Raw genomic sequence first — 15,252 nt, 5'->3', positions numbered from 1 at the left:
CTAAATGTATTCCTCTTGTAATCAAGACACATTTCAAGAGATATTTCAACATATATTCTGCATTTGCAAAGAGATGTCAGAATGATGGATTTCCTGGCTTCCGGAATTTAATTTGGGCAGTATGGAGGCTACTCCTTCCCTGTACGCTCATCTGTGTGCCACAGGCCCGCATCTTCCAGCTAACAGGCGCATGACGAGATACAGCAGGCAAACATTAATGGCCTTGATCCTGAATATATTTCTGCACTGAAAATAGTGATCATGATGGCTAGGCATTTCTATGAATACTGGCTTTGAATGATTTTTCTCTTGTTTTCGTCAGAATTATGGAGTCACAGCCATACACTGGCCTAACGGTGCTTAGACAAAAGCAGACACAGATGAAGAAACTCACACAGACTTCACTGCTCTCTTTTTACCTCGAACAATGTCATCACAATTCAGTTCCGGGGTGTAAAATGAGGATAGTCACTGAATCTATTGCGAGGCGCTCTAGGATTAATAAACATCTTATACAGGGTGCCAGTGTTTAGATTTGACTCTGACACATACAACTTTCCATGTTTGGTTCCCACTTCTCCACTTGAAGTGCCTTCCCAAAAACTTTGTTTCAGATTCCAAGGACAACCTTTGAAAGCAGAACCCCAACGAATAGCGCACCAGCCTGGTTAAAAGGTAAAAGGGCACAGTGCACCTCCAGGATGCCAGCACTAACCAGGCATGTCTGGTTAAAAGCAGGGCTCTCGGGAAGAGAAGGAAATCCCCTAAGTGTCATCTCTCTTAAAAGTCTCCTTTGCAACTCTCCCTGCTTGTACGATGACTTGGCCACCTGGCCCAATCTTTCAGAGAAAAGGGGGGAAATGATCCAATCCTGAAGTGGTCCCTTCCCTCCAGTTTCTTCAGAGCCCCACAGTCCTGCCCTGTCACAAGTACCAGGCTGCTGAGAGTGCCCGGTGTGTCCTCTGCGTGGTCAGCATGGGCGGGTGATTAACGAGGAGGGCTTTGGCCTCCAGCACGCCTGTTCCTGTTGGCAGCCCTCCTCGCTTTCCTGCCCACCTTGGGCCCTGCAGTACAGCTGGCTCCTCCTCCCCTCCTCCTGTCCAGCTGTGACTCCACCCCAGTGTCCCTGCAACCAAAACAACCTGCCTTGGTCCTACCTCTCCTGGGGGGCGGGGGGGTTTGGGGTGTCAGACAACTAAAAGGAGGAGGAGCGGGGGGACGGGGGGGGGGGGGGGGGTGGGCGGGGAAGCCTCATCAATCAGAATTTCCTTCGGTCCAACAGAGTAAGATGTACAGTGCATCGAGGTGGTTTGGGGATTAGATCATAGGAAAGCGACGTGGGAGTTGGGAAACTATGAATATCACGTTGGGCATAGTCTCTGAACTACGGCTAGGAACAGATTCTTGGAAAAACTGAATGTCGTGTAAGAAACGAACAGACCCAATGCTCTGCACACAGGAGGGCGGTGGAGGCAGTCGGTCATGGTGCTGGCAGCCATGGCTTCCCGACGGATCTGGCAGCTACCAGAAAACAAGACAAAGGCCGCGTGGGTGTACTTTCTTAAACAGGGTGAGGGACGTGTGCTCCTTGTAGTTCCCAGCACTCTGGGGACCCTTCTGTCCTCTCTGGGAGCTGGATGTTCTTTGGGGCTCTTGTGAATCACATGACTAACTTTTGCTGTTCCCTCTTAAACTTTCATGGGCAAATTTTCTTTCTTATTATAACCCACGGGCAGTCCTAATTTATTTCAAAATCTTGTCAGGACGTCAACCTTTTCTCTATTTTTAGCCAGATGAAACAAGCAGATACTGTTTCATTACCTTGGGTTTTTCCTCCTCCCGGAGTAGCCCGGAGCATTTACAATGCCTGATGTCACTTTCTAGTTTGGTAAGGTTATTACTCTCCCTAGGCAGCACTTTATCCTTATTGAAGAGTTTTCACTTGCATTATCTAACATGAGTAAAAAAAAAAAAAAAAAAAAAAATTATGTCGGTGGCCTGGGGTGTTTCAGGATCTTGGTTCCTGTCTGGAATAAGCATAAGGAGAAGCTCAGAAGCAACGGCGTCCAGGAGAGACATAAACACCACTCGTAACTGCTGACAGCATTGGGAGGAACACCGAGAACCCCCTGTACAAGCGCCTGTGATGGGAGTCCATTTAAATTCCGTTTTAAAGAACAGGTTGCCCCTGGCACTCGGCAGGATTTAAAGTAATCCGGGCAGCTGGCGTCTGAGTTACATCTGGATTACATAGACATGAAAAAGGACCGAGGTAATGGGAGAATAATAAAGGTTTGTTCCCAAGGTTCTTCTTTATAACTCAGCACGTCTGTCTCCTCCATTAGATAATGACAAGAGTTGTGATTCGCGGGCTCATATGCCAACCCTCCCCCCTCAGCCAGGCCTCCTTAAGACTTCGTTAATGATGGCCTCTACGTCAAAAGCTGCACTTGTTGCCTCAACCACTTCTGTCTTCTCCACATGGAAAATAAATGAATGTATGGAGACATGAGAAGAAGAGGAAATTACAGTTTGGGTTTAAGCAGCTTCGAGGTAGGAAGATAGATTCTTTCTGTCCTCCTGTTGTCTTGCAGACAGCAGTTTTCACACCAAGGGAAATAGGCTGATTTCTAAAATGTATTTTCTTTTCAGCTTAAACTTTAAACAGAAACAAAGTTAAAATTAAGTTGCAGATAAGCCCTACAAAGTGAAACTGAACATTAGGATAACAGATGGACTTCGAGAGGAAGGGAAGGAACGAGGTATTTTCCTGAACTGAATTAGATGGATAAAGTAGACTATCGTAATTATTACTACTACTATACTTACTACCATCACTACCACAAATAACACTAGTGGGGATCATTTACTATGTGTCAAGCATGAACTTCAATCCTCACATGCATTATTATGCATAAACATCACCACAGTGTCATTAGCCTTAATGCACACATGGGAAAATGACACGTAAATTACTTAAGGTCAAATTGCTAGTAGCATAAAACTGGCTCATTTGCCTTCACTACTGCCTCTACAATGAGACATTGGAATATCTATCATGGCCCAGGGACAGTGCTGGACACGGAAGGGCATATGAAGTTGCCTAAAATCACTTCTACAATTCTAGTAAAGACATATTAGAATTAGTGGTAAACATGCCAGCGTTCTCCTGAAGGACAGGGACTCTAATTTGTTTTTATTTATTTTTTTCCTAGTGCTTTGCATAATAAGACCCTTAAGAAATGTGTACTAGTATTGATTCAACTGATTTTTAGCAGTGTTTGAAAACCACTTCCTTAAAGAAAAATTAGGCACAGAAAAATCTGTTATTTCAGATGTACTCAATGCAGTAAAAATCCAAGCAACATTGGAATATCTATCATGTCCCAGGGACAGTGCTGGACGTGGAAGGACATATGAAATTGCCTACGTCATGTTCCTTCACATCAAGCAGATTAGATTTATCAGAATCTAGTCTCTTCCTCAAAGTGGTGCTCTTCCATCAGCATCATTGGCACTACCTGGGAGCTGGTTAAAAATGCAGATTCTTACACCCCCTGACAGAGCTTCTAAAACCACATTTTAACGAGATGCCAAGTCATTTCATGGGCACATAGAAATTTTGAGAAGCATTCTTCTAGCACACTCCTGGGACATACACTGAGTGGCCAGATTTTATGGTCTCTGAAAGCATACTAATCTGGCCACTCAGTGTATATCCTATATAATAAAAGGCTAATATGCAAATTGTCCCCTCGACCAGGAGTTCGACCAGCAGGCAGGCCGGCCAACTGCCTATGTCCCCTCCCCTTGGCCAGGCTGGCAGGACCCCACCCATGCACAAATTCATGCACTGAGCCTCTAATATATATATATACAGAGCAGCCATATTATTATGCATTCAGAGATCATAATAATCCAGCCACTCAGTGTACTGTAGATTAATGTAATTAACTAATCTTTACATCTGGCAGCAAAGCCATGGGACTGTGTACCCCCAAGGAGAAACAGATCCAGATATTTTCATAGCACATGGTGGTCAACAGCAGCCTGAAGAGCCAGAGAGAAAGAAAAGCAGGAGGAAGCAAAAGGGATGGAGAAGCAGAGATTTGCCATATGTACTATTAGAAGCCTGGGATTGGCAACCTGAGCACTCTGACTGCAGAAAAGGAGAGAGCTAGCAAATAAAGCAGGAGAGGAGGCAATCGATCTGCAGTCTGGTGGAATGAAATGAGAAGGGGCGTGCTGGGCTGTGGTGGGTGTGGGTGGGAGGTAAATATTCAGTCCTGCTGCAGAGAAACAACCCTGAAGGGAGGTTTCTTTAATTGAGTGCGATAAACATGTTCTTCCATTGCCCATGTTGCTCAAGGTTTCTGAAAAACGTGACTCCATGAACCATTTCATCCCCACACCCCAGCCACAGATCCCCCTAGCCACTGGGTAACAGGGGATAGGTGGGAGGAGCGATGCTCACAAGTTAGAGATTCTGTGGTCTTTGGGAGATGAAGAGTGTGGTTTTGGTTTTCAGCATTCTAATTCTAGTTCGCTGAGGTCCAATTATACCCCATTTCCAGCATTTGAATGCCCATGAGAACACCTGTTGGGTTCACATACTTCTCTAACCCCACCCCTTTACTTGAAGTAGCTTTCGTGGGTTTTTACATGCAACTATATTGGCTATAGTTCAAACAGCATTAGTGAATGGGCGATAGAGAGAAAGAGGAAGTGAACACATGACTGTTCTTTAAAACAATGTTGCACCAGAAGATGTAGTAGAACATCACTTCATGTCTGCCAGTTTTAGAGCTCACTCTACGCCATGGTTAGCATTGCTATTTAATTCTGCATTGACAACTGCCTCATAAGCCAAAGGACCAAAAAACAAGAATCAGGCTCCCTTTTATTACTTATAATGTATCGATATGCTTATATTATTTGAAAAGATTGAGCAAAGAAGAATGTGAACAAAAACCCATTGAACATTAAATTGTCTAAAACTGTAGTCAGATACATTATATACACTAAAATGTAGTCCAGTGTTGCGTATGATTAGCTTGTGGTGCATAACACAGTTACCTACATCCCATGCTCATTAAAAGGTAAAATATATTTACATAAATTCCAAAGATGAATAATACACTCATAGAATTAACAGGTAAGAAGTAACTGACAAAAAAAAAAAAAAGAAAAAGAAAAAAAGAAACAGTATGAAACCATGATACTCTCAACTGACCTTTTGTTTTCTTTTGCTTTATTCTTTTTCCAAGAAACTCAACTCTGAAGAATTTCTTCCCTCAACAACATGATGCCACTATTGAAATCAGTCTACCACCTTCGCTCCAGGTAAGTTCCAGTGAGTAAAACCCATTCAGACTTTAATCAGGATAAGGTCAAGCTGACTTGTTATTTTTTGCATGTACCAATGCTCCATGTTCTCATAAAACAACATGGTTTGGTACTGAAAAATGTCATTGTCCTAATACATGCAAAGATGTCCTGCTCTTACCCCTTGCTCACCAAGGCTCTGAATGAATGGTGAAAAGCCTTTTTCTTAAAGAATTTTATACCACACTAGGGGCCCAGTGCATGAAATTCATGCGTTGGAAGGGGGGGTCCCCTCAGCCCAGCCTGCCCCCTCTCACACACTGGGAGCCCTCAGGGGATGTTCTACTGACTGATTATGTGCAAATAAACCCAACCAAGATGGCTGCCTGGGAGAACAGGTGGGAGGCTTAGTTTCCCCGGCAATGGAGGGAAAAAAGCCACAATCTGGCCTCCCTTTTGTGGGAAACAACTGGACTGATCAGGGAAAGATACCAGCCTTGTCACTCCACTGCTGCAGCTGCCACTCACCGCAGCCACCAAGGTGTTTTCATCATCACAGACTCTGGTCCCTTTGCCATGAAAAAATGACAACTTTCTTTAGGCATTTTCAAGATGTGTCTTTCATAGGATATGACTTCACCTGAGGATATGTTTCCATTGATTTTCAGAGAATGTGGAAGAGAAGGGGAAGGCAGAGAGAAACATCAAGGTGGAAGGAACACTTTGATTGGTTGCTTCCTTCATAAGCCCTGACCTGGGCCCCAGCAGGGAGGAGCCTATAACTTAGGTACATGCCTTTGATCAGAATCTAACCCAGACCTGCGGTCGGCAAGCCTAGGCATTATCCACTGAGCCAAACCGCCTAGGGCAGCTTATGATGTTTCTTAGCTCTCCAGCAGTGGACCTTTGTTTTTCTCTCCAGGAGTGTGGTGGAAAAGCCCTAAATCACCTTTTTGGATTCTTATGCCCAAGTCACTAAGAATACTACCAGTGGCATACAGGGAGCTTAGCCAATGAGCAATCACAAAAGGTGTTTCCTCTGTAGTTCACACCTATCTCCTCTGATTTTTGGCTCCACCCCTGCCAAGCCCTAAAGCCTCTGGCCTTGGGCAGGGACCCCCAACTGGCTCTGATGGCCTGGCTCTGCCCCGGGCCAAGTCTGCAAGACTCTGGCCAACGCTGGCCAACACTGGCCAATGCTTTAAAATGTATAAAGTTCTACGATGGCCTGCAGGGGACCCCCACTGGCTCTGATGGGCAGACTCCCAGCCAAGGCCATCAGGGGCAGGTGGAAATCTTGGCTTCCTCCATTGCCAGGGAAACCCCAGCCTCCCACCTGTTCTCCCTGGCAGCCATCTTGCTTGGGTTTATTTGCATATTAGCTCCTGATTGGCTGGTGGGCATGGCTGGTGGGCGTGGCTTATAGGAGCAGTGTGATCAATTTGCATATTACTCTTTTATTATATAGGATTCTTATATCTGAAGATAGTAAAATTACAGCTTTTTATAATCTTTTAAAAATATAGATTTACAGGGTGGGCACAAGAATATAAGATTAATATTCAAAAAATTTGGTCTTTTTACACCCTCTCTCCACCCACATCTGACTTCATGATTTCAATGGGCACACTGATCCTCAGAGAATGACCATTATCTGCAAAGCAGCTTTCATATTGTTTAAAATACACTAGTCACTTTCTTGTCCTATTTGTAAAATTTTAATCTTAAAATCCTATAAATATTAGGGTCAACTCTTTACTGTTGAGAAAACTAGGATGATGTGAGTAGGTGAAGTTATCTGTCAATAATTTTGAGGTCATTATCTAAAGTTGTACATTATGTTATATCTCGGCCCCAATAGCCAGCTTTGTTGCTAAGCCCATCTCAATCCTGATATACTTCAAATTTTTTATTGAACATGTATTTCAGGATGTTAGTCTTTACTGAGTAATGGGTTAGCACATCAAATATGTGTATTAAGATATCTAAAGATCCTATATATGTTCATATTAGGTGGTTACTAGGGCTGGTCCATGATACTAGTACTAATTAGTATTTTAATATACCCTGAAGGATCCTAGAGGGAAAATATATATATATATATATATATATATATATATATATATATATATATATATATATATACACACACACACACACACACATACACACACACAATAAACAATGTGAGAACATTATAAAATCCTATACTACAATGCTAACATGTGAGGGATATCTAATAAATGTTAAAAAGGTGAAAAAAACATGGACCAAAATACCTCAGGAAAATGAGACAGAGGTTGAGAGTTAATTTAAGAAAAGGAAAGTAAAACTCGAGTAAAGGATATGGACTCCAAAGTTCTATCCACTCTATGGGAAGCCCCAGTCTTGATGGGAAAAACGACACATTTCACTTTCCTAGAAGTTTGGAAATCATAAGGATTGTATCATACCTGATGTAGAGAAAGCCGCATTTTAAAATTCCTTAGTTGGACAGCCCTAAACTAGATACGAAATAGAGAAAAAGTGACCCCCTTTGTGATTTATGTAAAGATTCTTCAAAGAAAATGATGTTGCTATGGAGGGTCTATGTGTGGGAGAAGGGCAGAGGGGGTAGAAGCCTCCTGTTGGATTCGGATGTCGCTGACTAGAGAAAAGAAGTGTACCCCTAGGAATAAAGGCTCCAGAATCAGAACTATTTGGGTTAATTCCGGATGCACATCTTATTGATTTTGTGACTTGGGCCAGTATTGAACTTGTCTATACCTCATTTAAAAAAAAAAAAAGGAGAACAATAGCATCTCCATCTACCACATATGAGTGAAGTGATAATGCAATGAGTCAATACATGTGAAGCTCTTAGATCAGAGCCTGGCATTCTGTAGCTACTCAATAAAATATAGCTATGCTTATTATTCTCATCTATTACTAAGATCTAGATCCTCTCATGTATATACAAGACTTAACCTGTTCCGAAAAGGGGAGAAAGTGCTGAACACTATGAATTCAATAAAAGAAAAATCTACTGGAGTAGGCAGGGTTGGACAGCAGCTTTTTCCTCTCTTGAATTCCGTATGGGTCAGCAGATGTGTAATGTGATTCTGCCTTGCAAATAAGGTGAGTGTCTGTGTGCACAGCGGCTGTGCATGAGGGGAAGGAGGAAAACTTTCCTTTCGCTGCTCTTCCTCATGACTCATGTGTTTTTCTGCAAAACGAGTTGTTAAAACTTGGCTCCAATTTGAAAATTACTTTCACCAATTTGAAAAGTGAAGGTAATTATGAGCCATTAAAAAAGAGGCAGGTGCTATCCAAGAAAGTCCAACATAACATGATGGCACCACCCAGGCTGAGTGGCCCGCTTGGCTCAGATGTGTCAGCAGCAGTAGACGGAGCTGTTGGTTCAGAGCTCCTTTAGGGATTTAACTGATAGTTTCTTATCTCCTCTACCGAGGCCCCCAAGGAGAGGGCAAATGGAAGGGTAAGGCCAATTAGCTGATAGATGTCCAGAAGAGGGGGAGTTTCTAGCCTCTCAGAAGCCTGCATTCTACTGGAAGATGCTCAATGCTGACTGTTAGAAGACAAGGCACTGATATTCCTATCAAAACAAGCTGCCTATTGGAAAGATAATTGTAATTCCCTCTTTCGAAATTTTTTCTCTTCATAGGATCTTAGAACTAGAAGGGATAGAAGTCATCCCGTCCTACCTATGGTTTTATGAGTGAAAAAAAACACACACCAAGATGGAACATTTGTCCAAAATCTGGCTATCAAAACTCCTAGGTCAATGCTCTAAAGGAGGCTCTGAGCGTAAGTCAGACTTGACAGAAAAATAACAGACTATTGTCAGGGGCCACGTTCTGCTAATAATCTAAAAAATTCCCTTTTCAGGAACTGTTCCTAGTGTTTTACTTTACTTTGAGTATGAATCCCCAAGAGCTAGGGGTCTATAGAACATGCATATTTCTGAATATAATACTTCATAGTATTCCCCCAGGCAGCATCGACCATATGATTCCTCCATTAAAGTTTTTAATGACTTCACGTATTAAAATTAAAAACAAACAAAAGAATTCAAACAAAAGAATATATTTCATTCACGTAGAAATTAACAGGTATCAGGAAATGGCAATGAATCCAAAATGACTTTGTCATTCATAAGCCCCCTCCCACTGAGGCCTTTCCCCTCTCTGAAAAAAAAAAAAATTGGCTTCAGTTGAATCAACACTTTATCAGAAGGAATTTATTTTTGACAACAGGATGTTCCTGTTATTTTCCAGGTCTTGTAGTTTCAACAACAGGATTTCAGGGCAGTAAAATGAAATGGGAATAAAAGAGTAATATTAATTTCTGAGAATAATAATGAATGTGTGAGAAAATCCAAATAGTCCCAAGCCTGCCTTAAAAATTTAAGGCTATCTTCTTTATGAACTTTCTAAATTTATTCTCATTTAAAAAAAAAATACCATGATCTAATATGCAGTAAAGATTTTTTGGCCAATCAGCTGATTTACATATTACACTTTTATTATATAGGATACACATCATTAATAGGATACCCAAATATTTGGTTAACATCATTGATTTTCTGCAATAGCAAGCTTATCCTCAAAGTTTTTATTGCCTCTAACCAAGTGTCTGATACCATTTCTCAGATGAGCAAGCATTTCCTTGAACACCCATAGCAGTGACTTAAAAGTGAAGGCTCTGGGTCTATGTTCAGTCATTTGAAAACAAGAAAGATATGCAATCTCTTAAACATATGTGTTTAAATCTCTATTTGGTCCTGCCAAGGTGACCCACATTTAAATATACATTTCAGATGTAAAATCACAGAAATGTGAGGTGTGATTAAAGCTTGGTCAGGGTGCAGATTACCCAACTGCTCAGGAGTCTGTTCCTCAGAGGTGGCGGTTTGAAGGGTAAGGGAGCGCATGCCGTCTCAGTGGCCTCCTCTGCTATGTCTAAGCTGTTATTTTCCCAGCTATATTACTGTCCTTGGAATTCTAAAGACGTTTTCTTCCGCAGTTGAGGCGAGTTTGTTAAGGGTTGCCATCGCGCTATTTTATTACCTGGGTAGCAGTAAATAACATTCTCATGATGGTTTCCCCCCCCCATACATTCTTTGTCACAAAAAAAAAAAATGCTTTTTCATTATTTCTGTAAAATACTGACATTTAACTGATGTTGTCTAAAGGTTTGTAAGTAGCTGATAAAGACGTAAACTCTATATAATGTAAAATAAATGAATAATAAACTAAGACTGAACCAGGAGTGGGGTAACAAAATATTATTTGCTTAAAAAAATTAAAAAAAGACTATACATTCATCCTAATTTGCTTTCTCTAGCAGGTGTTTCAGAGTTACACACATGCATGCACTCACACACTGAACAAAACAGGGGCTATGTAATCAATCAGCAAGTTCTGGGGGGGCCACGAGGCAGGCCTCTCAAGCTCAGGGACCAAAAGCTGTGCAGGATGGCCTGATCATTAATTCCTAACTGGCTAGTCCATGGCAGGCAGTTATGTCCCTGGCCTAGAGTGTCCTCAGGAAAGGTCAATCTTCACCTGAAATGACCTCTGTCCATGGTTCTTATGCATGTAGGCTAACACACCTATGAAACGTTAGTGATTTTCATTTCTAGATCCCTCAAAAGCACAACCACAGGCACCAGAGGACAGAGACCCTCATTGTTTTCTTGCTCCTTATGTACCATCCATATGTGCTGTAAATGTTAAATGTTAACTATCCTGTACCCACCAATGTAAGATAAGTATGTGTTTCTCCATTTGCCTTTCATCCAATCCTAGAGATCTTCCTAATTTACTTCCTCCCACCTTCTTAATCTACCACCAATGGATTTCATGAACTTTCCTTATGTTTTTCCCTTTGATTTTAACCGCATTCAAGGAAATGCAAAACTGCCATTCTCAAAAGCATTTTCTCAATCCATTGAGATTTTGCTTCCAGTTCATGGCCTTCAAATTTTGGCTCAAATAAACTCTTGTAAAGCTTTTCTATAGGCTAGATATTCTTTCATGGACAATACACATGCACCACTCTCACACATTGGTTCAAAAGAAGTACAACTCGCCAAAGCCGGTTTGGCTCAGTGGTAGAGCATCGGTCTGCGGAATGAAAGGTCCCGGGTTCGATTCCGGTCAAGGGCATGTACATTGGTTGTGGGCACATCCCCGGTAGGGGGTGTGCAGGAGGCAGCTGGTCGATGTTTCTCTCTCATTGGCGTTTCTGGCTCTCTGTCTCTCTCCCTTCCTCTCTGTAAAAAAATCAATAAAATATATTAAAAAAACAAAAACAAAAAGAAGTACAACTCTTTCCACTGTGAGAACAGCATGGTTACAGTGTCATATAATGGACTATGTTCTTGAACTTGTATACATGGAAAACTCAGCATTGACTTTCATATGGCTGCTATTTATTTATTTGACACTAGAGGCCCGATGCACAAAATTTGTGCAAGGGGCTTGGCCCTCATAGCTGCAGCGGCTTACCTCAGCCCTCGTAGCCCCCACTTTGTCCAGAAGGACATCCGGAAGGTCATTTGGCTGTCCGGTCGAATTAGCATATTACTCTTTTATTATTATAGATAACACCAGAGTCTAGCATGGAGGTGAGGCTCATGCCAAACCTTAATGCAATGTGCTTAGTGTGATAGAAGAACCTACCTGGAACATGGTGGGAACTCAAGGAAGAAGTGAGCTATTATGTGTAGGGGAGTTGGATGGTCAAATCATTTTTTTGCCAATAAGGAAATAAGATAAGGATCCAGAATGACATTTGTTACTTAAGTGACCTGATAGGAAAATGATGTGGACCAATCTGGAAAGCAATACTCCTCTTCCCAGACAATGGCAAAGAAAAGGCAAGGCTCAAAAAATTCTCAGCTTTGTTTCCTGTTGGTTCAGGAATCATCTGTGTTCTTAAAAGGGGAAGTATGGCTTGAGATTTTCAGGAAGATAATGTAATAATGATAAATCTTTGTTCTTCCTCTGGGGCTATAAAACTTTCAAGGACAAAGATTTGTGTATATGCTCCGATTTTGGGGGGTTAAGATAAGAATTAATAGCCACATAGGAGGACAGCACAGGATTAATTGGTCCAATGATATGTGGACTGTGTATCTTTTAAAATTTTTATTGTTGAAAGCATAACCCCGGTTAACCCTTTCTAGTCTGTAACTACCCCCCACCTGACCTGGACTGTGAATTTTAATAATTTTAGGAAAAAAGGTCCAGAGAGAAAGGGAGATACATCATGTCACAATCCCTTCAAGATAGTCTGTGTAAAGGATAATTGTGGAGAAAAATTCAATAGAGCTGTCATAGAAGAATTTCAAAAGAGCTTCAGACAATCCAGAAATCACAGCTGCATCAGGAAGGAAGCAGTTATAAAACCAATGCTCTCTTCTCTGGACCCTTCAAACCAATAAAAATGACAAGATATGATCCAGAAGATCAAAGCTGAGTGGGGGGTGGGCTTGGGAGGTAGAGGAGAGGTAAAATAATTCATTGTCCTTGAAAAAAATTTCACTTCTCTTTACTAGCCTGACTCTAATGAAAATTTAACAACGGAAGAAAGCACGAATATTGGATGAAAGTAGCAAACCAGAAAACACTGAAAACTTAATATGTCTGAGGGGGAAAGAGGCCTGTAGTACTGCTCTTTCTCCTATCTTTTCCATGCAAACGTGCCCTTTATTAAATTAAAACTCTTCCAAAACTATAACTGGACTCTGACCAATATAGATATCTTTAACAAGATACTTAAAACCCCGGGTCCAAGAGATAGACGACTGATAGCTCAATAGCAGCACAGCCATTAGTAGAAATCCTGCAAAAAATATGGCAGAGCCTCACAAACAACAGAGCACAGAACACTGCAATCGATTCATTAAATCGATGCAACTTTGGACAGTTAGATTCTAAGATGGCATCTTTTTGAGGAGAAATGTTCAAGAAAGTATAGAGGCTATCAGGCCATCACACATGCTAAAATCAGGTGTCTTATTGCTTGTAACCCCTTTCTTTAATCCTCTTAAAAACTCACCGAAGAGACCCTAATGTTTACAGCTGCATTTGTGTGCAGTTCCAAGTGGAGCACTCTCCCTAGCCTGCTTTGAGATTAATTTTAAAAAAGCAAAGCCAAGCCAGAAATTTCGTTCTACGATTTAGGTGTGATCATTATCAAACGAACAATGCCAAGACACCGGTCAAATCAAGTCACTAGAGGTTCTAGTCTATAGTTAGGTAAAATGTTTAAGATATTCTTCCATCCTTTGTACAAAAGAAGCTTTTAAACTTAAGGCCAATTGCTAATAAAATTATAATGAGGTTATTCAAAATTGAAAATGAGAAATTACTTAATAGTGATACTAAAGAAATGCATACTATGTGACTACTACTTAAAAAAAAAACCTTCTTCACCAATGACAGGAAGAAGCATTGAGATCTTTGTGTGTGAAAAAAATCTCAAATCTTTATACTTGTACCATTTTCTTTCTCCATTTCAAGTGTATGTTAAACATCATGGACACTGAACACAAAATTGACTTTGAGAAGTTGAACTAAAAGGTCAGGCTTATGCTGTGAATCTCTACAGACACTCCTAAGTGTTGGATATGAGCCTAGTGTTCTTCAATTCACGGCAAACATAACCTAAAACCAGGATCTAGTTCATTTTGGAGTAACTGTGATTATTTTGTGCTCTATGAAGTTCTGATATAAAGATTTATGTATTTATAGAAATGCATACTAACATAGATCTACTTTTATAATAATTTATTCATATATTCCGTCATCAAATAATTCCTGAGCACTTGTGCCTACTGTGTATACACCAGACACTGTCCTAGACTTTCTGGATACACTGCTACACAGATGATCCTACTGAGATGACATTCTTTCTGAAGAAACAGAGAGTTAGAAAGATAAAGTAAATATAAAATATAATAATGTTGGGTGGCAATCAGGTCTAGAAAGCATTCAATAGAAATAGAAAGTAAAATGATGGTCAGGAAAGGCCTTTCTAAGGAGTGACATTTGAAGTGAGGGAGCGTGCCATGCAAATGTCTGAAGATGAACGTTCCAGATAGAAAGCACAAGTGCAAAGATGTTGAGATAGGAGCAGCTGTAAAAATAACTGACATGCAAGTGTTATTTATTAAGTGCTAAGCACTCTTCTTAGTAGCAGATGAGTAGAATGAGTAGAGTAACTCACTTAATCCTCACAGCAATCTTGAGTCAAGACACAGAGAGGTTACATAACTTGTTCAAGGTTAAACTTTAGGAAAAGGCCGAACCAGAGTTTGAACCTGAGGAGTAAGTCTGGCTCCAGAGTCTCCTCCTAACCACTGAACACGCTGCCTCTCTAAACAAAAGGGCTGCTCGAGCTGAGCAAGGAGCAATGTCTCCTCACAAAAGTTGTGGCAAGAACTTCTAGAGCTTCTAAGAGTATTGCCATCAAGAGATAAGGATATTAGTTTTGATTTAAAAATTAAGATTTACCAGCTTGAACCAATTCAGCACTTAACAGAACTATATCTGGAATAGAGATTCCTCTGGACAAATAATGAACACAGATCAATTTGTGTCAAGACTATGGACAACTCTACTGTATTATAGCCAAGATCACACCATCAAGCTCACTTCTTTGATTGCATCTGAAATAAGGAGGCAGCGATGGAGCTTTGGTGCTTCGTCTCTAAAGTGTTACATCTGGTTTTCCCAGATGGTGAACAGGAAATTGTAGATACACACTATGCTGAGGATAAAACAACCATACAAGGCTCAAGCTGTTGCTGAGCACAGATTAATAAAAATGCTTGGGGTTCCTATTGACTCAAAACTATAGCTTGTTTGTTCTCTTGTGAAGGAGAAAAAAAAGGAGCCAGAAATCAAGTTTTAAGGA

The 15,252-nt window shown here is 40.9% G+C and overlaps 1 protein-coding gene across 1 annotated transcript in view; it reads right to left on the bottom strand.

Moving 5' to 3' along the window:
• The window catches only part of ADGRV1 (adhesion G protein-coupled receptor V1), a gene marked incomplete at its 5' end in the record, with an annotated part of 423,052 nt that overhangs the window by 80,053 nt on the left and 327,747 nt on the right, over positions 1-15,252 (bottom strand). The gene's annotated exons all lie outside the window — the stretch shown is intronic.

Source organism: Pipistrellus hanaki, assembly GCF_964339955.1.
Source record: "Pipistrellus hanaki genome assembly, chromosome: 4".
Lineage (NCBI taxonomy): Eukaryota > Metazoa > Chordata > Mammalia > Chiroptera > Vespertilionidae > Pipistrellus > Pipistrellus hanaki.
This window is presented reverse-complemented; position numbering and strand designations above follow the sequence as displayed.